The following is a 27,434-nucleotide window of genomic DNA, read 5'->3' as shown; positions in this document are numbered from 1 at the left end:
TGATGGATGGATGATGGATGATGGATGATGGATGGATGGATGATGGATGATGGATGGATGATGGATGATGGATGATGGATGATGGATGGATGGAGGAGGAATGGATGGAGGCACTTTTGGCTCTAGCAACTTCTTCCTGAGTTTCCCAGGCCTCATTTGCCCTGGTGCCAAGGGGAGAAGTAACAAAATAGGTCTGAATTTTCCCATCTCCCTCCAAGTCCAGCCCCACAACTCTCTGAACCGGCTGCCCCCTTATGTTGTCACTGAGCTCATGGGCTTCCAGCTGCTGGGGAAAAGTGGCAGTACCAGAGCCCTTTCCTCCTCTCTCCCTTCTCCTCTCTTCTCTTCTCTACCTGCTGGAGGAATCCAGTCCACAGAGCCAAGCAGTGCAAAGAGGGAGCTGTGTTAATTACACGCTGTGTGGCATCGTTATATTATCTTTGATTCTACAAGAAAATCACACTCCCCCTCCAGCTTCTTGCACCTTTTCCTTTCTTCAGGGCAATGTCCCTGGCTATGAGCGTGCAAAAACATTAAGAGTGGAATTAAAATGTATTAAGGAGAGCAACAACATCAGCATGCTTGAAAAGGTAATTGTCTGAGAGCAGGGGCTGTGCAGGAGATGGAATCTCTTCCTCAAAATGATGTCTCTTGTGCATCCAGGTACAGCTCAGCCCTCGAATGCTGTGCCACTTATTAATGAGTTTTTACTTCTGTTAGCTTGGCAGAGCACTCTTAATGGAAAAAATCAGAATTTATTCCATTTTCTGTGCTGTTTGGCAGCTTGTCTCCTGTGCTCAGACCAGTTACTGGCTCTGGTGGTGCCAGGGGATGAAGATGGGGCAGAGCTGCTGTCACAGTCTGGCTGTTTCTCTGTGCTTGTGGTACTCTCTGCATTCACCTGGAACACAGTAAAAGACAAGACAAACTTTTACTCTTCACTTTCTTCTGATTTTCTAACTGTAAACCAAGGTACTCAGGATGTAATGATTTCATTAACAGGATTAAGCCCTTTTTAAAAATGAAAATTAAATATTTGGAGACAGCAAATCATATGCAATTGTCAAGAATGGATTGCTCATATTCTTTCTTTTTTTATAGTTTGGAAAGTACTCTGAAGGATAACTTTCCCTCTCCCAGGTTATCTGTGATCCACAGGTGTGGGAGATACACCTTTATTTTGCAAAGAAAGATTTTCACACCCAGGTACCTTTTTGTGACTGTTGATGCCCCTTTGAGTTGAGCATCCCTGGAGGGAGAGAGGACCCTAAAAAGGACCCCAAAGAGGACCCTAAAGAGGACCCTAAAGAGGCCAAGCCTGGGGAAGGTTCTCAAAGAGGTCTCCCCTTATTTTATTAATGGAAAAATACCCCATAAACAGGAAGGAGGTGCATGTGGAGAGACCACAGTAAATGGAAAGAAAAGGGAGAAAAGGTTAAAGGGTGGTTGACAAATTTAAATGTGAATGTTTCCAGACTCTCTTGGAACTGGATGAAAGGTGCTGATCTCCTCCAGGCTATTCTCAGTGTTTTGGTTCAGTTCTGAGATTCTGCATGATGTAAAATATGCTTTCCTGCTACACTTTGACCATTTCCTGACCTTAAAACCCAGAATAACTTAACTATTTCAATTGGTTAGCCACAGTGACTTCTACTGATAAGAGTTAAGACCTTTCACACACTTAAAACCTGTCAGCACAGCTTTTTTACTAAAATAATATCAGTTTTTTAGGAAATGCCTTCAGTGGCAAAGAACTGTATAGAACATACATAGAATCACTGGAGAACTGCTGTCCCAGTGTTGGGGGTTTGGCAGATGAAGGTACACACAAAAATGAATCTTTGAAAACAGCCCTAAAAGTAGTGAATAAGGATAGAATAGAACCCCAGGAGGGTCTGGGCAGGAAAAAAAACCTCATCCAGTGCCACCCCTGCCATGACAGGGACACCTTCCACTGTCCCAGGCTGCTCCAAGCCGCATCCAACCTGACCTTGGGCACTGCCAGGGATCCAGGAGTAGCCACAGCTGCTCTGGGCACCTGTGCCAGGGCCTGCCCACCCTGCCAGGGAACAATTCCTTCCCAATATCCCATCTAACCCTGCCCTCTGGCAGTTTGAATTCATTCTCCCTTGTCCTGGCACAAGAGGAGCTGATTCTCCTATTCAGGAAAAGAGTAGGTGGCTCTTCAGCACTTCACCCTACATGTGGATTCATGAATTTTTGGTTGGAATGAAAGTGAGCACCACCTTGGACTGAAAGGTCTAGTCTGGACCTTCATCAAAATCAAGGAGCTCATCCTATGGGATTTTTAAATTGAACTCCATTTCAGTGTAATTGGAATTGTAATTGTAATTAGTCTCCAGATCTGCAAGCTCATGGGTTATGAAATGCCAGCACCATAAAATGCCTGCAGGTTTGCAAGCTGCAGTCTGTGTTCTCGGAAAGCTTGGGTGTAATCTCACATCACTTTCCATGAGAGTTAATTGAAGCCTCCAGTTTCCAGAGGCTCTGGGAGCAGCCTTGTGCCTAAGGGCCAGCTTTTCCTGTCAAATGAGGTACAAGGGCTGGAGATTCAGAGGAAGCTTCAGAGCTGAGACACATCCTAAAACACCACCTCTGACTGGGTCTTGTCTGGAGTCACCCTCCCTTCCCCACTGAACTGAAATGAGGAACACAGCCAGATTATGCAACTGAGCTGTGCCATTTCTGCTCATGCTGTACAAATGTCTCCCTCTTTAGATAAACAGATTCCCTTCTCCTTATCTCCATCATCATCTTTGGAGTTAGCCATGGAATCCCAACCACGATGGTCAAAGGTTTAAGTGGAGTAAAGGCTTTTAGGAGGAGAAAGTTTATCTTTTATTGGATTACTCTGAAAGAACAGATAAGCATCCAGGCATGCAATGTTGGAAAGGAATTCCTTGTTGGAGACCTTGGCCTTTCCCTCCAGCTTTTTCAGTTTGTCTAATAGAAGTATTTTGCCTTGCAAAGCTTGCCATGACTGCTCCTGAAATGCTGCACAGAAGTCAGGGAACAGCAGCCTGGATTCCCAGTCAGGAGAGGCTCAGAGGCAATTTTTGAAGTGCTGGAACACCAGCCACAAACATGAGTTTCACGTAGGTCTCGTGGCCTCAGATAGGAGCAGCTCTGATGTTTTTTTGGCTGCAGACACTCAAGGCCATTCCTTGGCAGTGTTACAGGAGCAATATTTACACAAGGATGAAGGACAACTTTGTCAAGGCATTTGCACAAATTAAAAACTTTATTTTTCCTTGCTATTATTTATAGTAGCAGACTGGGGAAAAAAAAAACAACAAAAAAAAGCCTAAAAACCAAAACAAACCCAACCCAAAATTGGTTTTCCTATGAAGGAATTTTAATTGGTTTTCACGGTAGGATTGAGTGAACTGTGAGGATGAGGAGGAAAAGGAAAGCATTTTTCCATCTTGTTGGGAATTCTGTATTGAAAATGAGGAGCAGAGGCTTTAACACAAGGGATTTATGCTGAGTGTTCTGTGCTGAACAGAGAACAAGCCATTTTTTTCACTCATAATATGAAGAAAATTTAGTTTGGCTTCAGGCTGATCCCTGAATATCTGATCATGTAGATAAAAATGTATTGAATTTAGCTTCAACTTTAAAAGAATAAAAGAAAAAGGAAAAGTCAGTCTTTAAAATCTGTAGCCACATATGGACCTTGGTAAGGTCTGTTGATATTGGACACCCTGCTGGAGCTGCTCAATACACAGGAGATACACTCTGTGCACCAAAGAGCAGAAAAATAACAATGAACTACTAAGTTAGCTCCCCTGATTGCTCTAGAAATGAACATAAGACATTGCACAAGTTTCTGAAATGAATGGTCCCATAGACCTTTCATACAAGAAATAAACCTGTGCACCTGCATGGTTCATAATGGGTGAAAATGGGACAGTGTCCTTGGTACCTGATGAGAGCTGTTTAGAAAACAGCAGTTTCATTTTGTAGGTGAATGTTGGAATTCATTAATCTCTTCTTGTTCTAAACTGGAATAAAATGTTAACGTTTGCTGGTGCAAGAATTGCTGAGTTAGCAGTTTTGTGGTTTTATAGTTGAAAAAACCCAAACAAAACCAAAGGAAAACTGAAGGTAACATCTTACTGAAATGAAACATTGACAGATTCATAAGGAAACTAGAAAATGGAGTCCAGATTCATTTGTCACCTCCAACACTGCTGCTGTAAAACCAGCCTGGTCCGGGTGCTGCTCCATGTCTGCCTTAGCAAGGACTGGTGGACACAGCCCCAGACGTTCTCTGTTTCTGCCCCAGCAGCACCCAGAGGGTGTGAGACACAGTGAGCTTCATCCTGAGCTGTTTTAGGATGAAAAAACCAAATATTTGGGGATCTACAATGCCTATCTTTCTACTCCCAGCCTCACTTCCTCTCTGAAGTACAGCTTTGGTCTCGGCACTTCAGTTCTACCTCAGCCCTGCCAAGAAGCAGAGCTGGAAATGGTGGGAAGTTTTATGGCTGACACAAAGGGTGAAGCCGGCCCCAGAAAGTCCATTTTGCTCCAGAGCTCTTTAAAGTGAAAAGCCTCAAACATTTATTCTTGCTGACAGATTTAGAAATGTATGAGGCTGTCAAATCCCAACTCAGATGCAGTGTTGTGTCTGTCACCGTCTTGGTGGAGTTTAGATAGGAATGAGAAAAAGAATTTGTTTCCTCGGTAGCAGAAAATTGCTTATTTTACAAGGTGCCACGGAGAGTGTTATCTGCTTGGGATTTATGGGGTGGAGGCTTTAATAATGCATTTCAGCCAGAAAGGAGTATTTGTTCTGTGACATCCTTCCCAGGGTGGTGCTTGGCTTTTAGATGCACCGTGGCTTGGAAATGACCAACTCACCTATCAGGGAGCTGAGACACCACTTAACCCCAGGGCAAGGCAGCCCTGCAGAGGGATGGGAGCCCAGATTTTTTCCCAAGACTCTGGGGCAGCTGGGCTGCAGAGGCACCCTGGTGGGGACAGTGTCAGGGATGGAGCATCATTAAATGCAGCTCATTATTTTGGGCAGCACCTCTTTGTGTGGGAGCAGTGGGGTTGGAGCCATAAAAAGCCAGCACCGGGATCCAGTCCTGCGAAACACCGCTGGTATCTGAAGAGAGCAGCGACACAGCACGAGCCTTTGAGCCAAATAAGGATAAAAATGATGCTGTTGCTTCTATGTTGAAGTCAGAGGCTCAGCAAACAGGCTGTAATGTGCATTTTTTTGGTCGGCAGCAGCTCTGTCAGCCGAGTGGAACGGCCACAGCCGGCTGAGCAGGGGGGAAGCGCCGTGTGACAAACAGCCAACAGGAGGGCAATATCAAGGAGGTGCAGAGAGTTATTTGTTGCTTAATGAAGATCCTCTCGAGGCTGAAAATTTACAGTGCTTTCACAGTTCAATTTTGTTGGAGTAGGGAATAAAAATAAGCATTGAGTGGAGCGCGGTGACATCGTGGTGCGCAGAGGAAGCAGCGCAGACCCCACAGACCCAAAATTATATTGACAAGGGAAGGCAGGAACCAGCAAAGGTCAGCCAGGGCATAGTATGAGGGTGGTAATTAGGCCACTAATTAGATTCTCTAGGGCAGGCTGGGGAAGGAAGAATGGTTGACAGGAGAAAAAGGAAGAAACAAATGCCCAGCACGCTGTCAGATGTGTCCCTTCAGAACAATCTGCCTCATGACTGCCGTGGCCAGCCAAGTCCTGGTGGAAATGAGGAGCAGCCTGAGCAGCTGGGGGTGGGATACAAGGACCTTGTGACAGGAGTAAGGAGGTTTTCTTCACCAGAGAAACAGTGAAGTTCAGAGAAGGACCTGCTGTGAGTCCTCCTCATCCCTGGAGGAAAGTCCTCGGTCGAACAAGTGGGATCAAAGCTGGGGTTGGGTGAAGGAAGGGGAGGAATGGATGTGTTCAAGACAGGAATCTTCCCTTGCAAGCCAGAGTGCACTCACTGTCTCTCCGTAATGTGCAGGTAATGGGAGTAAGGTGAATTAAAAAGGCTGAAAATATTCCCTGGAGAAAACCAGGTCCCTTGTGAGTACAAGAAACAGAGTTTTTGTAATACAAACACTGCAAGTTGATTTTCTGAGGTGGATTCTTTGCAGAATCACACTCTCAGCTGACTTGTGCTTGGCTTCATCCTGATCCCCTCCTCCTGGTCAGATTTAAAAATCACATTTTATCTTATTTTTCATTTCCCAGACTGTGAGATCAATAGTCTAGTCACACATAAACATAATCCAAATCTTCTTCTTGTACTGTTTTTGTTGTTATCACAGAAAGGACTTGGACTGAAAAGAACATTTTACAAAAGGTTGTTGATTCTGCTGGGATGGATCAAAGCTGGAGCTGTAGCATTGAGGGAAGAGAATTGAAATAGAAAGGAAAAAGTGAAGGCACCTGGGACATACAATAAATGCATCTCTTTAACTATGATTTTTCACCTCAGTTTTACTTGTTCATAGAATTAAATTATTTCCTGGCAGGGTGGGCAGGCCCTGGCACAGGTGCCCAGAGCAGCTGGGGCTGCCCCTGGATCCCTGGCAGTGCCCAAGGCCAGGCTGGACATTGGGGCTGGAGCAGCTGGGACAGGGGAAGGTGTCCCTGCCATGGCTGGGGAGTTGTAAATATGTGAACATATATAGATAAATGTATATATAAATATGTGAATATATAGATCTTTAATCTATCCACAAATAAAATCAGTGGACTGTGCTGGGCCAGCCAGACAGGAGGGGAACTGAACCTAATTTACATTACACTCGACTCTTGTGGTGTTTCCTTATCTCTGTACAGCTTGAAATTAGAGTTTGGAGTCCAGGTGCAGATTATATTGAATGTACAGCATGGAAAATCCTCCCCACAGCCAATTATCCCCAACATTAAAATCTGAGGGGGAACAATCTTTTTGTGGATGGTCATTGGAAAGAGCACAATGCCTTCAACTCCTCTGAAAAGAGCTCCCTATGGAAAAAAAAACCAAACCCAAACTTGGTGGTGGAACTTTTCTGTTGAATCTTCCTGGAATTTGGTCAGAATTACATCCAATTCAATGGAGACCATACACATCAGCAACACTTGTCCCATCATATTTTTGGCCCAGCACTGGGATGAAAAAAGGGAGATTTTGGATAAGGGAGAGGACTTTTGGAGCAGTTAAAAATCCTCAGCTAGAGCACAGTGAATGTAAGAGGCTGTTGGCCCAGAAAGTGAACCAGAGGTCGCCTTTTCAGCTGCCCAAAGCAGAAAGCACCATCTCCCTTCGCTCAGCTGGCCACCAGTGGAAAAGGAAAGAACAGATTGTCATTTTTGGGGCAGCAGCACTTGCCAGCCTCAGCTGCAGCCAGTGGTGAGATTCCTTGTTGCCTGAGGAAGTGTCCAGCAGAGCTGCAGGGAACACAGAGTACGGAGGAAGGGCTGGCTCTCTGTGTTCCTGGGGTTTGGGAATGCTCTACCTTCGTGGAGCTGCCAGCCCGGCCGCTGGGGTCAGCGGCGCAGCGTAAATCCAACCACAGTTTCTCCCGGCAGAAAAAGACAAGAGAAAAGGAGCAAGAATAAAAGTTGATTGTGGAACTGGGACTAGAGGGATGTGGCAGGAGGCAGAGGAAGAGGAGTGCCAGATTTGGCCAGGGCAGAGGTCCAGGGGGAGAGTGGAAATCGGAGTGGAGCATCCCGCTGCAGCCCCTGGGATGAAGCTCCTGCCAGGACAACAGGAATGGCTCAGCAAACACCTGAAACACTGAGCAAACACTCAGAAGCCTCAGGGAATAAAGCAAATATTTCAGCTTGGGATGGAAATGCTGATGTTTCAATCTGTGGGGCCGCAGCAATGATGGGTTATTCTTATTTCCTTGAAGGAAGTGGGCAATGCACAGAAATGGGGAATTTTATCACCTCCCACCCTCAAGAGATGTGCAAGGAGCTCACAACACCCTGGTGGCTGCTGAGTTCCTTCCCAAGTTCACTGGGCAATATTTGGTGTTATTTGCAGGCAGTAATTGACAGCAGCAGTTTAATTAAACAAAAACAGCAAGACAGTTTCTTGCTAAAAAGGCAGGCAGCAATAATTTTCCAGAAATGGATCCTTCCAGCTTTCACTGAGGATAAACACTCAGAGCCCTTGCAAATTCTGATAAGTGACTTTGAGCCTGCGTTGTTATCTTGCCTTTTTTTTCTTTTTTTTTTTTTTTATACTGTGAAGTTGTTGGGAGGAATAAAAAGAACCAGAAATCTTTATTATTCTTCCTAAGGGATTCATTGCATTCTACTTAGCATTGCTTCATCTTATTACCAATTTTCACTGTACATGCTTTTAATAAATACTTATTGCTATAAAGATAATAACATTCTTATCACATTAATGGCTTTGCAGTGGTGTAAATGAAAATGAATATTAATAACGTTAACAGTAACCTTGATACAGTAGAACACCGGTAACTGGGAAATTTTTGAGTGTTTTACAGTACAAGAAACCTTTATTTTCTGTTTTTTCTCTGCCAGTGCTGGAAGGGGAAATAGGAGAGACAGAAATTTAGATATTTGTGGAAAAGGCTCAGTGATTATTTCCCATTATAGATCACTGCAGTCTGGTTTATTAAAAATATCTTCTCATCCCCAATTCTTCCCTGAGGTATTTCTGCTGCCTACCATCTCTGCAATGAATGAATGCAGACACCATATGGGAACTTGTCTTCCAGGCTGTGTGTGGGTCTTTTGGGGCTCTGCTCAGATTCCAGCAGATGGGTCAGACTGACATTTCTTTTTTTCTTTTCTGAACCAGAAGAGGAAAAATAAAATAATAATAATAATAATAAAGCAACAGGGCTACACTGCCATTGTAGGCAGGTCTGAATCTTCTCATCCAAAAAAAGCTGAATGAATCAACCACAGAGAATTTTGCTCTTTTAAATTTCATCCCTTTGCATGAAAGAAAAAGTAACCTGTGAGTAAATCAGCAAATAGAGTGATTTTTGCATGGCTGTGCATTTCCCAAACATTCTCCTTTGTTCGTATTTAGGCTGAGTTTGAGATTGGGAGCACACAGAGCTGAGCATCAAAGCTTTTTTGCATGATTTTTCTTCACCTGTGTTGGCCTAAAAAGAGTTGAGTGGTTGTATGTTCTGCAGCAGAGAGAATAATCAGTTCTGAGCAAAAAGCTCTGTCTTAGTACAGCATGAGAGGAAATTCCAGTGTGCTGGGAGTGCAGTCAGAGGGAATGAGTATTGCAAGATTTCCAGTACTAAGCAGAGATTTGTAGCTGTAAAACCAAGGGTTTACGTGAGGTTAAGCCTCGAGATTTTCAAGTCTGAAAAATCTGATAATGTCAAAGTTTTTGTCTTTATTGGGCTGAGCCCTGTCAAGCTGCTCATTTGCTTCCATAGTTTGGGGACATTTTTACACACTAAGGCATAAATTTAACAGAATAAACAGCAATGTAAAAAACTACAGATGGTAACTGCAGAACAGCCAAGCTTTGGCTCTAATGGTGAATTCAAGTTTAGGGTTCCCAGCTTTAGCAGATGGCAGATTCCAGGCCTGACTTTGCATTGATGTAACTTTCTTAAGCACAATCTTTTGGTGGAGGGGTCGAATTCATCGAGATTTTGCTTTAGCTGATGGTGCCATTGCCTCAAACATCAAATGTATGTGTGGGTATGTCACTCATCTCATCTCAGGTGTTTGGGTTTGCACTTTGGGGAGGGCAGCTGGATTTTACAACAGGATGGAGAATGTCAGCCAACAGCTGGTGACAGAAGTTACAAGACATGAAATGAAGAATTCCTTTTATATGATCACGTAGAGTAACATATTGCTCTGCTTCTAACTGGAGATGGAAATAAGAAAATGTGGCTGTAGCACTGTAGGAACCTGAATTAACTCCATCAAGACTCCTGCAGAGGCTGAGGAGCTGTGCAAGAGCCTGACCTTGTTGTCAACATATCCTTCTTTTCCACAACATTATGACAGCACTCCTATCACTGGCTAGAAATGAAAAATAGATGCATTTTACAGGAATATGTAGATCCCAGCAGGCACATTCACCTCTCTACACTGGCACCACTAATCTGTCTCTCTCCATCCCTCTGATTTACAGCAGTCCTCAAAATGCAGACTGAGGCCTCTCAGTGGTGTTTATCTCACTGTCACTTTGTCACTTTGTCTTGCTCCTGTGCCCCCAAGCAGGCAGAAGCTGGCAGCCACTGTCTCCAGCATAAAAGTGGACTGAATAGATTAAAAGTGGCCAAAGGGTGTTGTGGAAACCAGAGGTGTGAAGGAAGGTGGCCAGCTCTCCTAGCAAACAGGATGATTAAAGATGGCAATGCAGCCTTGGCGGGTTAATGCAGCATCCACTGCCCACAAATAACACCATAATTTCACCATCCAGAAATACTCCAGGGAAATAAACATTTCTCATCATTGCCAGGAAAGCCGAATCATTAAGGAACAGAATGATGATGAAATGCAGAAAGTCTTGCTTCTTGAGCACAGCACATTAGTTTCTGGGACATGAGGCTCATTTGTAATGGGGATCTAATTCATATAATCAACACCAAGGCTAAACACTGAAGAGAAGATTTTCTGAAATAAAGATTGATTTCTGTGCCAGTCTTTCCATGCTAAACACAGTCCCAAATTGCATTTCTGTGTCCAGGAGTGGGTGTTTAGAAGCCTAAATATCCATTTGTGCATACCAATGGGCAGCTTGCCTGTGCAACCCGAAGAAAAGCAAGAGAGGGATGGGTTTTCCAAATCTCAACTCCCTGGTGGTGCATCTTGGCTCTGACTGTGAGCAGAACTGGCTCTGTGTGCCTCTCTGTCCTCAGAATTCCTGGGCAGGATCCACAAGGCATTGAAGTGCTCCATGGCACTGCTCCGAGCCCTTTGGATTGGGATGAGGCTCTTGCTCTGTCTCATCCTCTGTTACAGCAATGCTTGACATTAATATTTCCCTCATCACCACGAGTTCTCCAAGCCCTTTTCAAGCCTTTTTAAGGTTCACATCACACCCAGGGATGATGCAGAGGCCCTAATGACAAGGAAAAATGAGGACAAGAGAAGTGGCTTGCTCAGTGTCACACGATGGCAACCCAGAGACTGCAACAGGAAGATTTGAGTCTCGGTAGTTTGCTATGAGCCCTAATGAATACTAATGACTGGCCATATTGACAATTAATAGCACTTCCACTGGGTTCAACATACACAAAGTGCTGTTGAAATGCTCATTTTTTCACCCTCAGTGATCACTGGGGCTCTGCATGGTGCTCATCCCACAGCCCACTCCACTTCGCAGATGTGGAAAACCACTGAGTTAACCAGATGCTGCTCCAGCAGTGGGAAGCTGAGCGTGAAAGTGGCATGAAAGAGGATGTTCACAGTGTCTGGCTGCTGACATTTCACCCAGGGCCTGATGGAGGGATGCTGGAGCTGAGAACTTGGTCTCCCTGACTGCCAGAAGAGGAGCAAGCTCCATTAGAAGCCCATTGAAAGCATCTGAATTAGAAGCTGTTTCTCTCTGCTGAGCCTCTGGGAAGATGAACATTAAAGGTCTCAAGCTAGACATGTGAATATTCTCCCTTAAGTGCTTATTATTACTCCCATTTTGCAGGTGGCTGAACTGGAAAGGACAGGACTGTGCTAAATTAAGCGAGCTGCTGGTTAGGCTCCCTCTCTGCTCCCCCATAAAACTCCTGGAAATGTGTACGAGAGAAAAGAATGCATAAATCTCCAGGGGAATATGTTTAGGTTGTAAAAATACAGAGACAGCATGGAAATACCTCCAAGTGCTCTGGGAATATATGGTGAGTCATGAGCACCGTATATTAAATGGTCAACGCTACTTCAACAGAAGCAATTCCTCATGCGAGACCACAGGAGTCAGAGGAATTGGCTTTGCCCCAAACTGCCTGATTCAGCAAGATAGCAGCAGTGTGCAGAAACCCAGCTCTCATGTTTCAGCTTTTAGGCACTGGGAAAAAGGAGAGACTGAGGGATTTTTGATGGATTCAAGCGTGGCACTGTTTTAACTGTAGGAGTAGGAACTTAGCGGGAAAACAAAATGCGGTAAGAATCGATAATCACAGAACCACAGAATGTTTTGACTTGGAAGGGACCTTAAAGCTCATCTCATCCAAGCCCAAACACCTTCCACCAGACCAAATTGCTCAGTATAATTATTGTATGAAATGCATCCCTCCCATGCTATTCCTTCTGCTTGTTCTGTCTCTCAGTTTTCTGCCATCTCTGGCATTCTTCCTAAAGCCAAAATTCAGTCTGCAAGCGTGGTAGTCATTAAAAATTATCATCTAAGAAGGTGTTTATCAGCTCCATCGTTGCAGGTGCACTGGAAAGAATGATTGCAAATTAAAATGGCTTTGTAACAAGGCCTGAGCTAGCAAAAAGGAAAAAAAAAACAAAAGGCAGAAAAAAGGTATATTAATTTTTCTGAAATTAGAAGATAGAATAACACACACAGGAAACATTTATCATTATGTCAGCAAGGAGGTTACGTGATTGATCTTTTTAATAATGGTTTTCATAACTTTGAAGGTAAAGACAGTTGGTCTATCTTGGTATTTTTCATAGAACATCTAACAAGTTAAATTACTTTATTTGTGTATCTAAAATGAAGGCTAATATAGCAAAAGCAGGCTTGGAAATTTATCTCTTTGCAGTTGTACAGGGGCAGGGCCCATCCTCTGCTCCTGAAGGAAAAAATCAGGATGGCACAGACCATGTCTATACAAGTAGACCCCACAAACTCAGAATTAACAAATCAGCCTTGGTACTTGAAATATTTATAAATTATGACTAAAAGAAACAGCCTTCTTTCTTTTTCTTTCTTTTCTTTTTTTTTTTTTTTTCCAGCACTATGAGATGTTTGTCCAGAATGTAAATAATTTTTTAAGGAAAGATTCATATGTGCACACACACGACTTGTATATAAATGTGCTTCATGCCACTTTATTAATTCTTGAGCCTCTGTTGAAGGCTGGGGTTTGCAAGGAGGTTCATGAATGAAGAACAGCAGATGGGAAACAGGAAAGACTGGGGTATGTAGAGAAAAGAGCCTGCAAAATGCAGTTAATCTGTTTTTTACTGGAGGTAGACAAAAGGGTAAAAATCACTTAAGGAAACAAGGCACACACATAATCCAAGCACTTATTAGAACACATCCCTGATCAAATTTGAAACGCTTCATTTTGAATTCAGGAGCTGGAGGAGGAGTAATAAAAGACATGAAAGTGAAAACTCAGGGCTCTGGAGTGTGCATGTAAAGGCCCAGTGACCCTCAATTCCCTCCCAGAGCCTCAGAGACCAAATATGACAGCACAAAACTGATCTGGAGAGCCACAGGGACAGAAAAGGAAAAAATGCTCTGTAAGAGGAGCTAAACACCTCCAGGAGTAACAGCCTTCCCTCCTTAGCCACCAGAGGAATGTGAAACCACAGCGTTGGTCAGATGGGAAAAGAGAAACCTGGAGCAGAGATCCCGTTGACTCCAGGGTGTGCCTTGAATCAAAACCACGTGTGGTGGGGACAGAGAAGCCACCTGATCATTTTAGCACATCTGAGAAGTCTCAGAGCATCTTCCATCATTTAATCTGCTGCTCAGCTGTCTCAAGCTCTTCATTAATCAAAGCTCAAAATGCATTACAGATTTCTAAAGTTTTTTTTATTATTATTATTTTTTTATTAAAGCAAACCATTTAAACAGAGCTTGAGGCAATCTAATGTCAAGCTCCTGGCTGCTGCCTCTCCCAGTTTTGCCCCTCCCTGCTGTGATGAGCCCTTGGGTGCTGTCACCTCTCGGGGAGTTGCAGGAGCAGTGTGGAGCCCTCAGGCCAGCAGCACACGTCAGCTGCTCCTGGTGCCAATCCAAACCCATCTCCATCTCTCTTCTGGATCATAACTCCTTCATTTCCCTTCAGAGACTGCCAGAGCTGTGCATGCAGCAGGGTTCAAAGCTTCTCCTGCCCTGGGAATCACAAACACGTGCTTCCAGAAGCAGCAGGTGTGTTCACAGGCTCCAAGGCTTCTCGTTGCACGCGGTGCCACAAAAGAATTATAGTAATTCTGAGCACTGAACCATTTAAATTCTACTTTAATTGATTCCCAGCTACCTCACAACTCCAGCATATTGTTAAATCAGTGGTGGGTGAAAGTAGCAGGAGGTAACATCTTCTGCATTGCTGCAGGGAGAGCATGTCTAAAACAAGGCAGTAAATCCTGGGTGCCTCATAGCCAGCGAGATGCAGACAAATTGGAAGAAATTCATAAGAAGAGCAATAAAAATGATTAAAGGTCGGAAGAGACTGAGTTATGAGTGAAGATTAAAGGAACTTAATATGCATTGCTTGGCTAAATGATGACTAAGAGGGGAATGATACCCTTCAACAAGTACTTGGAGGGCATAAAGATCACCAATAAAAGGGAGCTCTTTAGGGAGCTGAAGGACACACAGCTCAGGATGAAAGGATGGCATCAGGCAAAAGGCAACTGGCTCTCAGCTTCCATCATTAAAATCTAACAGAGCACTTGTGGAAAACTGGATTCTGACACATTCACCTAATGAAGTTTCAGTTTTAATTTTTGCCTGTTCCAGGGACAAAGGCATTGTCTTCAATTAAAGGCTGAGCATGAATTCCCAGAGGCATTCCAAGGATGTGCATGCCAAGAAGAATAATTCCCAACCCAAGCTGGGAAAACAGCAAAAAAGTCATTCAGAGTATCTGAAGGTTGATATACTCTTTACTCAGAGCTGAAGGATGTACAAGATATGAAATTAGTGATGCGAATGTGCCTGTTGCCAGGATACCGGGGGCAAAATGAGAGTAATAATGCATTTCTTTAAAACATCCACATTCCATTAATTCCGGTGAGAATCACACCAATATTTTAACGGGAGAACAGACAACCAAGAATAGCAAATCTCCCCACGATTTTCTCACAGCACCAACTCACAGTTGGGAGAAGAGCTGGAAATAATCCCCGGGGATGCTGCAGGGCTGAGGCTGAGCCCAGCCTGGGTCAGGCAGCAGCAGCACATCCAGGGAAATCCGCCTGGAATTGGGCTGAGGAGCGGCTCAGAGCTCCGGAGTACAACATCCCCATCACCTGCTGGCTTTCCAGGCTCACTGCACAGAAACTCCCAGCTGGATTTACAGGTCCCCACCCAGCAAATTGTTCCCTTGTGGCTCCGCCACACCTCTGCTTTCCCTGAAAAATGGGGAGTCCTGAAGGTGGGGAGTCCACTCAGGGGGATCCCTTGGGGGACGTCCCTTTGCAGCTCAAAGGGGACTGGCAGTTTTTGGGGAAGTTTTGGTCTTTCCCTGCCTCTGCCCACGTCCGTTTCTGGTGGAATTAGGATCTGATGTAAGGAAATTCATTACTTTGTGCTGGCACCCTGCAGCAAGGTCCCTTGAGAAGGGCTTTGGGAAGCGCTGCCTGGGGATGGAGGTCATGGGAAAAGGGCTCCCCAAAATCCTCCTCAGTCCTTGTAGGCAATGAGCTCCTTCCTCTGCTTTATGAGTTTGGGAGAGAGGAAGCACAAAACAGAAACATCTGCCTTTCTAAGCCCTCTCTGTGAGAACAACCTGGAGATGCTGATGCTGGAATAGGCACGTGGAGGAAGAGCAGCTCGTTTCCCAGGATTAGCATCCCATTACAGCGGTGCTCTGAGGACACAATCTGATTTATTTATCCCAGAGTTAAATCTGGCTAGAAATGCACAGCTCTGCTGCTGGCAAACACAGCCACTGGACCTGTCCACCAGATTTCTGCCCCAAACCATAGCCAGCAGCAAGGTGAAAGGACTCACATGGTTAAAAAAAACAAAATCTCCCTTTAAATTCACAAGTTTGCACCACTAATTGTGGCCCTGCTTTTCAACACTACTAAAGGACTCTCCTTTCTGTTTTACCACATAAGCCTGCTCAGAGCTAAGAAATATGTACAAACTTGTTTTAAAAGTGGGATGATTCTTTATATCTTGCAGAGTAAGCATGGCAACCAGCAGAAATCAGATTTACAGAGGTGGAGGTCAGGACCTTTCTTTTTGTGAAAACCAATCTAGTCAGAGATAGCTCTACTATAATTTCTATATTGAAACTGCTTTGTTTCCTCCCTCTTTGAACTCTGAATCATGAGAATTAAAGGTCAGTCTTAGCTTTTAGATTTTTAGGCTGTTTATTCTGATTTTTCTTCCTCTGGGAATCATTATAAGAGCATGTAGTGACAGGACAAGGGGTAATGGATTCAGACTGACAAAGGGCAGGGTTAGATGGGATATTAGAAAAAAAAATTCTTCCCTGTGGGAGTGGTGAGGCCCTGGCACAAGGTGCCCTGAGAAGCTGTGGGTGCCCCTGGATCCCTGGAAGTGTTTAAAGATGGGTTTGGAGCAGCCTGGGACAGGGGAAGGTGTCCCTGACACGGCAGGGACTGGCACTGGATGGGATTTAAAGTCCCTCCAAACCATTCTTTGATTCAGTGATTTTCCCTGGTAACACTGTTCCTGGAGAGGGATTTATTACACCCTTTTTATTTATTAATTTAATTTAATTTAATTTATATTTTATTTTATTTTTATTTTTATTTTATTTTATTTATTTTATTTATTTAACTTTTATTTTTTTATTAATTTATTTTATTACACCGAATTATTTTATAAAGTTATTATCCCCCTCTCTCCAGGTAACACTGAAGGCAGTCTGTGAGTGCCTGGGATGGGCAGACTCAACCTTTTTGGAGTGCCTGGAAGTTTGAGTTACCACATGTGGAAAACACCACCAAGATTCCTACTCCAGCTGCTGCCTGGTGAGGAATAATGTAAACAGAGACTTCCCCAGGGAATGAAGATCTTGTTTTCATGACAGCTTCTTTGATTTTTTGTTATTTAAAAATACAGAAAAAGGAAGGGAGTGTAATTACACAGAAATCTGGCTAAGGATAATTGCTATTCAGAGCATCCCACGAGGCCAAAAAAGGCCTTGGAGGGCAGCATATTTAACTCAGAACAGAAACGCTGAATATGTGTGAGTATTTTATAAATCACAGGTTTCACCTCGTCAGGGTCTTTATTCTGGATGGTTTTTTCCCCTAAAATCCAGGTGAGATTCAGTTGTGATCTGAACAGAGGTAGATAAGTGGTGCTGTAGGAAATGTGTGCATGTGTGGCTTTTAAAATCTTCTTAAAGTTTTTATGTGGTCTTACAGGTGCACAATCACCTGCTTGAAATCTTTAATTTGTTTGGCTCTGAAACAGAGCTGTGTAATTTGTAAACTTCTGCTTTGCATTTTACTATTAAGGTACATATGGTTTCACTGCAAAACAGGTTCCCACAGAGCTGTGTGAGTTCTGAAAGTTAAAACCAAAGATGGGCTTGATCACAAAAGGAAGTACTAAAATAGAGAATTCACTGTTCTTTCACGTTCAGCTCGTGCTTCATCACTTCAAAACTCTTAGAAATAATATTGCTGAGTATTAAACATATGGATTTAAGCTTAACGGTGTAAGAAGGGAAATATGAAGAGTTTTCCTTTTGATAATATTGGCTTTGCAAGTGTTGCATTAAACCTTTGAGGGAAATGGTGTGTGCTGCATCTCAGAAGGGATGTGTGTGTGTCACAGACTTAATAACCAGACCATACATTTAACCATATATTTATCATCTTAGAACCACAGAACAGTCTGGGGTGGAAAGGACCTTAAAGACCACCTTGTTTCAACCCTCCTGCCATGAGCAGGGACACCTTCCACTACCCCAGGGTGCTCCAAGCCAAGCCTGGCCTTGGACACTCCCAGGGGTGGCCACAGATTCTCTGGGCACCCTGTGCCAGGCCTCCTCATCCTCACAGGGAACAATTCCTTCCTGAAATTTAAATTCCTAAAATTTAATTTTGCCCTCTGACACTTTAACATATGTATATTCACTTAATATACATACATACATACATACATACATATATATATATATAATTTTTTTCTTGGTAGGATCTCTTGTTTGAGAGCAAACTTTGCATTCAGCTGCATAGAAGATTTTGGTTTCTTAGCCACGCTTGTGCTGTTGCCCGGAGCAGGGCAGTGGATGCTGCTGCAGCCTGCCAGGTGTGCAGAAGGGAAGGTCTGAGTCTCTCCAGCCTCGGAGCCTTGGCAGCACCCGAGCCACCCCTCGGGCTGACCTTTGCCTGCACACACTGGGGATGCCGTACCGCTCGCTCGGGCCAGCCCGAATTCCCGTCCCACAGCTCAGGAGGGGCCCATCTCCTTCTCCGTTCTCTCCATCCATCCCCTGCTGCTGCCGCGGGCGGTTCTTGGGGCCCGGGATACTCGGGGGGTGCCCGGGGGATGCTCGGGGGATACCCGGGATACCCTGGGGATGCGAGGGACATGCCGGGGGATGCTCCAAGGATGCCCGGGGGATGTCCAGGGGGATGCCCGGGGGATACCCGGGGGATGTCCAGGGGGATACCCGGGGGATGCCAGGGGGATGCCGGGGGATGCTCTGCATCCCGCGCTGCCCGCCCCGAGGGGCTCCGTGGTGCATCCGCAGCTCTGCTCGCACCCCATCCCCTCACCCCATCCTCCCCGCATCTCATCCCACACCCCATCCTCCCCGCAGCCCATCCCACACCCCATCCTCCCCGCAGCCCATCCCACACCCCATCCTCCCCGCAGCCCATCCCGTGGGTCCCCCACGCCCCGGGGCGCTGCGGGGCAGAGCCGAGCGGCAGCACTCCGCCTCCCTGGCTGCGCAGCGCGGCCGGGGAGCGGCGGGGCTGCTCCCTCCCCCTTCCTCCTCCTCCTCCTCCTCCTCCTCCTCCTCCTCCTGGTCCTCCGCCCCCCTCCCCCAGGGCAGAGCCGGCGGAGGCGGCGGGCGCGGGGCAGAGCGGAGCCGAGGCGGCGGAGGTAGGAGCGCGGGGATGGGATGGGATGAGATGGGAGGGGATGGAATGGGATGGGATAGGATGGGATGAGCGCTGCGGGAAGGCGGGGGGTCCCCAGGCCGCGGCTCCCCAAGTTTGGAGGCGGCGGGACTTTGCGGGAAGTTGGGCAGCAGCAGCAGCCGCGGGGGCACCGGCGGGCACGGCAGGGCTCGGGGGACACGGGGCTCCAGCCGGGGCACACAGCACCGTCCCCGCTCCCGGCATCCAGGGCATCCCCGGAGCCGCGGCAGGAGCGGGGAGCGCGGCCCGGAGCGGCTCCGGGGGATGCTCGCACTGCCCCGGGCAGGTCCCGCACCGCGGCTGGGTGTTCGGCAGAGAACACACTTGGAAAAGCGGCTTTCCTGAAAGAGCCATTCAATCCCGGCAGCGCATCCCACCGAGGATGGTGCCGGGCGCTGCCATTCGCTGGGAATGTTTTCGGGTGCAGGGGGGTATTTCTTAAATGCGAGCTGTTAAAAATAGCTTCATATCTGCTGAGAATGCAGGCAAGGTTCAGTGAAGGGTTATTATGGTCAGAGTCTGTTAAGCAACAATTCACCAGCTGAACTTTGGAGGTCTCTTATATGGGCTTCTCTTTTTCTTCTTCTTCTTCTTCTTCTTTTTTAATTTTCCTCTGCTGCTTCATTGTAATACTACAGCCGTACTCTGCAGTGATCTGAGTGTCTCAGGCACAGACAGGTTTGTAGGTTAATAGGATATGTGAGAGTATTGCTTGGATGGTGCATCCAAACACCTACCAAGCTCTAAGATGTGGCTTATTTTTTAAATTTAATTTTAATTATTATAGCATTCTATGTCCTGAAGTCCCCTTCACACTGATTTCCTCGTGTATGACATCAGAATGCTTTCACATCTTGAATTATTAGCCAGACCAAAAACCCATCATCATCATTATCTCCTGTAGAACAAACACGTTCTTTTGTGTTTTGAGTCTTAAAAAATAGAGCAGAGTGGCCAGCTGGGCACATCACAGATTAAATCTCAAAGTTTGCTGGAACTGCTCATGAAAAGTAAATATTTTTAAGGTTTAACTGAAAATCATATGTGCTGGTTTGGATAAACAAACACCTGATTGAACAGCACTGCACTTGATACTAACTGGGGACTGCTTGATCTTTGGCAGAGGGGGAAATTTCCACCAATAAAACATCCCCAAATGTATGTGAACCATACATATATATTTATATCTGTGCTGCTGTTTATAGACATAGATATGTTTTTTATATACAGTGCCTCATAAACAATAAATCTCACTTAAAACCAGCAAACACTAACAGAGTAGCTGCCTTGAAGCCTCTTTTTGTCAGTGATTAAAATGTTGTCACACGTCTCATGCCCTGAGAGCTTCTCTGCTGCTGCTGGTGCCATTTCACTCTTGGGCATTGAGTCAAAGGATTCATCTGGCTCTTCACGTGCCAAAAGAAAAAAATCAACTTGAATGCAGAAAGGAGGAAACTACTTGTATGAAGATTTAGTTGTGAAACTACCTTCTTTCTTTTTGTTTTTGTTGTTTTGGTTTTTTTTTAAATAGCACTTAGATCGTGTGTCTCTGAGCTGCAGCCACCATGCAGTTCTGAAATCAATAGCAAAATAGTTTTATAGTCAAGATTTTGTCATGGGAGGAGGGCTAATCTCAAATTCAGAGTGTTTTACTTGGTGGTTTGTAACAGGAACTTGATCAAACAGTGGAGATTTACATTGCAAGACAATTCCACTAATGCAATGGGAGGCAGTAATGGATTTTTGTCTTCATTGCTAAACTAAAAGTAGGTATCTGGAAATCATATTAATGAGAAGGGTGAAGCAGACTCATATCTGAATTATTTCATGGTGAAGGGGAAGGATGAAGGTGTATAATCCACCAGCAGCATGAACAAGGGTAGGATTATGTAGGCATAATCACAGAGATGCAAATAAGCTACTGCTTACGTTATATTTTAACATTATTTTAAGCAACCTGTGGCAGGAGCTCTGTGAGAATGGGGAGTTTCAGTGGTCAGAGCTTTTGTTGGCAGGTGATTTCAGTGTTACTGAAGGTGTTTTCAAGGATGGCTGAAGCACCCCTCAAAGCACTGCTTTATATTGAAGATCAAGGGGTTTGAGGGATGGCAGCAAACTCTGCCAAAGCTGATGAGTTACTGCTCAATTCTTATGGAATTCCTCTGCTGACCAGGAAGGGAATCCTTCCCATTATAAACTACTTTTCCTACACTGAGTGCTTCCTGATATGTTCAGGGAGCTGTGACTCAGGGCTGTGTCACCATCAGGTGCTGATACAATTTCTCCAGAGGTGAGCTGGCTGCAGAGGGCTGGTCTCACCAAAATGACACGTGGATTTAGGGACTTGGAACACCCAACTGTGCTTCTCTTCCAGAGCAGATGCATCACTTGGGTGAAGAAAAGTCAAAGACACAGATACTGATATCATCCTCTCCCTCCTAATTACTCCTACAGTTAATGTATATCCCACAGTCATAAATTCCAAGGAAATGTGCTCTTAAATCACTCAGTGCTACTCTGGGCACTTGCCTGATGTGGATCTCTGTTTCAGACATCTCAGAGGGTTTGCAGATGTACCCTGATTTGAACTGGGCTCATTAATTGCTGTCTTTAGACTCCCATTTTCCCCTTTAACCCAACTGTTTTCCTCCACACCTCACACAGGGAGGGGGAATTCTAAATTCCCACCATGCTCCTTGGCTGGAGTTGTGTTGCTCAGCTGGAAGAATCCAAAGTGCTGTGGAAAAACATGGTAGATTTCCAATAAGAGAGCATTTTCTTCACCGCTTTCCCCCACAAATTAGTATTTCTTATTTATTTATGTTTTTTACTGAAGTGCCCTGTTTTTCTTGCTGACCAAGTGTGGTGTCAGATCTGGAGTCTAAATACAGCCATTCAGGGGAAGGGATCTGTAACCTCCTGCAAGTTCTTATTTCGAAGCAGCCTGAATTGCACCCATCCCTCCACTTACACTGCAATTTCACTAAAAGGAGCTAATGATCTATAGCCCTGCTGACCTGTTCTCTTAAAAATCTGTGTGTCTGACAGAAAACGTGTTGTGTTGTCCCCATGGCCTGCTGGGTTGTGTTTCCCAGGCTCAAAGACATGATTACAATTCTGTCCTGGTGCCTGGCTTGGGTTTTTACAGGCGAGGGAAGCTCCCGAGGAGGTGGAGAGCCTTGCAATGGGAGCACTGTAATCCTTTGATTACACAGCTGTGCCTGACATGCCACTAAACAGCACTTCAGGGGCAAGCAGTTAATGTAGCTTTTCCATGGAATATTTATTAATTTATGTTACACCTGGTTTCCAGCAGCTGTTGGACGTGGCGTGTAAGTTTTAGCTGTGAGGAGTGTCCTCTGAGGGGAGATAGGCACAGGTGATGCCTTGCAAGAGGAAACAGCAGGGAAAATGTTGTCCTGCTGGGTGCTGGTGGCAGTGACAAGGCAGCTGTGGTGAGGATGAGAGCCCTGTGAGGTGCTGGATGTGCGACCCTTGGCACTCTCTGTCCCACTGCCTCTGTCCCCTCTGCTGGCACCAGAGGTCACAAGACACAATCTCAGAGTGGTTTGAGTGGGAAGGGAACTTGAAGCTCATGCAGTTCCAATCCTGACACCTTCCACTGCCCCAGGTTGCCCCAAACCCATCCAACCTGGCCTTGGGCACTTCCAGGGATCCAGGGGCAGCCACAGCTTCTCTGGGCACCCTGTGTTACCCCCAGCCAGGGAACATTTTTTCCCAATATCCCATCTGTCCCTGCCCTCTGACAGTTTGAAGCCATTCCTCTTGTCCTGTCACTCCATCCCTTGCCCAAAGTCTCTCTCCAGCTCTCTCAGGCACTGGAAGGGGCTCTAAGATCTCCCTGGAACCTTCTCTTTGCCAGGCTGAACACCCCCACTCCAGCCTTTCCTCACAGGATTGATGCTCCAGCCCTCTGGTGGCTCTGGCCTGGAGCAGCTCTCCTGCCCAACCCTCCCACCCCAACTATTGCCCCTTCTCATCCCAGATCCATCCTCCTCCAGCTGCCACAACAGCCTGAGCTGCCTGGAACAACTTATTTCCCAATCCCCAGCACCTGGCTGCTGATTTCCTTCTGGCCTTGCCAGGGATGGGGTGCTCCACCTCAACCCCAGGGACATTTTTGGAGCTCCTGGTGGTGTGAACCTTCTCCTGTTGGTCTGCTGAAAGCAGCCACAGCTCCTGGGGATGTGGGGGGCACGTGGCTGCCTCCTGTGCCACGAGTTTCCTTGGAAATCAACCCAATCCTGTGGAGAATGGTGGGATGGAGCAGCAAGGAGCCACCCCAGGCTTTTATTTGTTTATATACCAAGCAGCTCCAAATACACACTTAATATTCTAAAACTTACTATGCCATCATTTACTCACCAAATAAACACAGCATTTTATAAATAAATGGGGCTTTAGGCCAAATCTGTATCTAAGGTGGGTTGTTCCTCACTGTAAAAGGTGCAGATCTGTACCTAAATAGCAAAATATTCCAACTGACATTTTTCTTTTGCTTCACGCCTTCCAGTAGGAAAAAATAAGTTTCACGAGGAGATATTTTCTTCCTGTAGAAAAACCTTGATTTTCAGTGTGGGTGAGTGTACCCTGCTATCTAACCATAAAATTAGAAAAACTGATGAGAGTGAAAAAGGCTTTTGTATTATTTTATTTTGCTTTGGTTTTGCATTTACTGGTGTTTGGCTTAAATAAACCAATTTAAGTTAGACTTGTAACTTCTCAGGGTTGCAGGGAATGGAGGGAAGGTCATTTCTTTCAAATAAGTCATTGAGTTACAGGTGGGTTTGAGCTGGGAAGAACTCTGAGGTCAGACAAGAGTGAAGATAAAATGTAAAGTTCAAAGTCATACAGAGGAAACAAGATAAGTCTGCTTTGAAAAATGAAAAGCTCTGCAAGATACAAAGGCAAAAAGAAATATAAAGATTTATGTGCAGCATGTGTACTCAGGAGATGGAAGAAGCCTTGTAGTGTTGAAAGAGTGCTCTGAGGATGGAAAGCACATGGATGTGAGCTTGTAATGTTGGATGGTTTGCCCAGTTTCAGCTCTTGGAACAGTGTGGAGAAAAAGCACTTAATTAAAGTGCTTTAGAACTGGCACCAAATGAGTGGTGAGATACCAACAAATAGAAGAGATCTCAGGGGGAAAGAAAAACAACAAAAAACCAACCAGAAATCAGGATTCTGGAGGGTTTCTCCCATAATTTGGAGGAAATGTAAGAGCCCAGTGTCAACCTTGTTGTGCCTAAATTGGGATATAATGGTCTGAGTGCCAGAATTTATTAATCCAAAGGAAAAGGACTCTTTGACTGGTGCAGCCAGGAGGTTTGTCTGTGTAAAGCCAGAAATAGGAGGAAGTGGAGAAGGATGGTTTAATAGTTTATTAGGAGAATGTATCACATAATGAGATGGGTTTGCCTGCAGGCCCAGCTCCTCACAGGGGAGCTTCATCTCCTGAAAATTCTTTAGCAGCTCTTAAAACCAACACTTCCTTGCAAGCCCATCAAATACCTTATCTAATATTCCTTCCAAGCCTCTTTGATTTTGGCTACTTCTTAGTTGTAATTTGTCTTTTTTGCTTAGCTCTGTAGATATTAGATAATGTTAAACAGATATTGGTAATGTTAAGTAAATTAAATGGATAATGAATCTCAAGTTTTTCAGCTCATCATTTTGTAGATGTATTTTGCTGTGTTAGGCTGGTGGTTGAGCTCCTGCTCTTGTCTTCCACCCCTTCCTAGTGCATTTTTGGGGCTGCTGCTGTACAGCTCATCCTTGGGATTGCTGAAGCCTGAGGACATTTCCTGGGGCCACTTCTGGAAAGGATTTTTGGGTGCTGCTGTTGCAGTGGAAGAGGAGCAGGTTTTGAACGTGTCCATCATGTTTTGAGCCCAGGTGATTCCAGGGAAGGAATTCTGGTTCACACTGTAAGATTCACACCTTCAGGATCAGGGATTCTCTCTCTGCCTGCTTCGTGTCTCCGTGGAGCTCCGGGCTGGGATAACTCTGAGACATCTGGGTTGTAACTGCAGCTATAGCAAGCGATAAAAATTCAGATAAAAACCCTGCTGTGCATTAAAGACTGCCAGTAGAAACTGCAGCACGAGATGTTGTGATGGGCTCTTAATTTAAGGAGACAAAAACATGTTCTCGAGCACTCCAGCATTGAGTAGAACAGCTTTATGCCCTGAGCGACTCATCGGAGCCGTTCGTAAAGTAAATAATTTAGATGAAAAGTTTCATCAATTATAAAGCTCTGAAAACAGTTTCTCAGGTTGAGGATTAACTTGCCTGAGGATCAGATAAGGATAAATCAGAATGAAACCACTATTGCGCTTGACATTTAGTATTAGAATTACTTTGCAAAGCTATTTATACCATCTTTAAAACAAGAAATGAGATGTGAGAGGTGAGCAGAAGGGAAGAGTGGAATCTGAGCTGATCCTCTCTCTCACTGAGGGAAAAGGAAATAAAAATTTGTCTGACATCAGGTGATTTTAAATAGGGAAAAATTAACCCTTCAGAGTAGATTTCTGAGCATTGCTGGGGAGATCAGCAAAATGAAGAACACGCAGCAGAGTCAATGCAATCTAGGTTGGTATCCGTGGAAATCCCACCTGGATTTATCTGGCATTAGGCTGGATCAGGAGTAATTCACCTTTTGGGGTTCATTGGTGTGTGGGGGACCAGAATCTTGTGGGAGTGGGAACAGTTCTCCAGTCTGTGAGGAATTCAGAGCCCTGTGCTCAGCAAGGAGTGAGGCCAGGCAGGAAAATCTGTGTAACCCTCCAGAGCTTGGCAGGGAGCAGCTTTTACCTGGAGTCAATAACTCTCTCAGATGGGTTCCACTCACCTGCTGCTCCTTGCTGCTGCAGCTGTAAAAATTGAGCATTCTCCTGGTTTAACATCAGAGTTAGAATGTTGCAATAACTCATTTCGGTGTAATATAGAGGAATGCATAAAAAGCCTCTGCTGAGTTTTGATAGTGTTTCCCTGTAATGATACCCATTAAGTGGGTGTAGTCATATCTCCAGTTTTCCAATTCTTTTTTGTCATGCTGTGCTGGTACATTGGGTAATAAATGGAAAAAAAAAAACCATAAAAAAAAGCCCTAAAAATGTGCTGTGAAAATGCTGATAAATATGTAAATACCAACAGTATCTTTTTTGGACTATTACAATTCCTACAATCTAGAGCTTTCCAAAACTCCAAAATAAACAGGCACCTTATGACAATTAATATTAATGCATTAAAAATATGCTTGTTGCTGAAGCAAGAGTATCCCATCATCACTAAACATTTTACAGTGCAGAACTTTAATCCCCTCCTTGCTGTATTTTAAAAGATAGCAGATAATTCCAAAATAGCAAATATCATTAAGTTGAATTTAACAGAAAACTTGGAAGGTTTCAAACGAGATAACATAAAAGCTGTGTTCATTCCAAACAGCAATTCTCTGGATGAACCTCCAGCTTCATTAAAATCACTGAAATGTCTTCCTGCTGACTTCAGCATGCCAGCATTTCAAAAAATAAATTGAAATGGGATCTTTAAAAGTTTTCTTCCTGATGAGTGGCTGGAGCTAAAGCCATTCAGCTGTGCTTTTCTGTGCATATGTTATTTAGCTCAGCCAGGAGGTCCTGAGGTGAAGATGATGTCTGGTGGGGATGAGGGAATGTGAGCAGGAAATAATATTTCTCTTTGAAATAATCCATCAGTAGCTGTGCTGTCCCAGAGGCCCCTTTTTGCTGGAGTTCCTGCAGATGTGGAGCCCCCTTTCAGCTCTGAGGGGAGCCAACCATGCAGGTGGACATTCCTCTGAAGGATATTTAGGCCTTAAAAGTGATGGAAAAGCCCCAAAGTCCAACTCTTTTATTTCTTGCACTGCTGCAGGGCACAAGTGCAGCGTTCAGACACAGCTTTGGGGACATTTTTAGCTTTGTCCTTTTGGCATCAGGGGTTTCTATGCAGCAATTGAATAGGAGGAAGGAATTAATTTGATTTAGCCATGTCAAGCTGAAAATGAAGTTCCTCCTTGCACATCCTTCGAGGAACCCTCAATGGTCTGGATTTAGCTGCCATCCGCTCCATTTTTACTGGTATATTTTTGGACTTCCTCTGCTGATAAATATTTAGAGTCTGTTTATCTTTCATCTCATTTCTGTTACATAGTGCTTACAGATATTTTTTCCCCCCCATAAATACTTATTACTGCAGAAATTGGTGCTGCAAGCCTTGATATTGCAGTGCCAGCAATTTTGTAATTTTAATTGAGGCTGGCTGACAGTACTTCTATTAATTATCCAGGAGAGGCTTATGGCTTTCTGAAAGAGAAGTGTATTTCTGGCTGGAGGAGTTCGAAGGGGAGTGGTAATTGCTTTATGTCTGGAGTGCAGGTTTAGGTGCAGAAGGCTTGGCTGAATTAGATGTGGCCATTGCTGAGG

General features: G+C 44.8%; 1 protein-coding gene across 2 annotated transcripts in view; it reads left to right on the top strand.

The window, feature by feature from the left end:
- Window positions 1–18,886: 18,886 nt before the first annotated feature.
- The window catches only part of CHST15 (carbohydrate sulfotransferase 15), a 44,085-nt gene continuing 35,537 nt past the window's right edge, over window positions 18,887–27,434 (top strand). Inside the window, exon 1 of one of the 2 annotated variants that reach the window (XM_015633808.2) lies at window positions 18,887–18,931. The gene's annotated coding sequence lies outside the window, so the exon portion shown is untranslated. The remainder of the gene's footprint in view (window positions 18,932–27,434) is intronic. The other variant, XM_015633806.2, reaches the window with a different exon arrangement.

Source organism: Parus major, chromosome 6 (assembly GCF_001522545.3).
Source record: "Parus major isolate Abel chromosome 6, Parus_major1.1, whole genome shotgun sequence".
NCBI classification, from domain to species: domain Eukaryota; kingdom Metazoa; phylum Chordata; class Aves; order Passeriformes; family Paridae; genus Parus; species Parus major.
The sequence above is the reverse complement of the archived record's forward strand: the minus strand, read 5'-3'. Positions and strand labels throughout refer to the sequence as shown.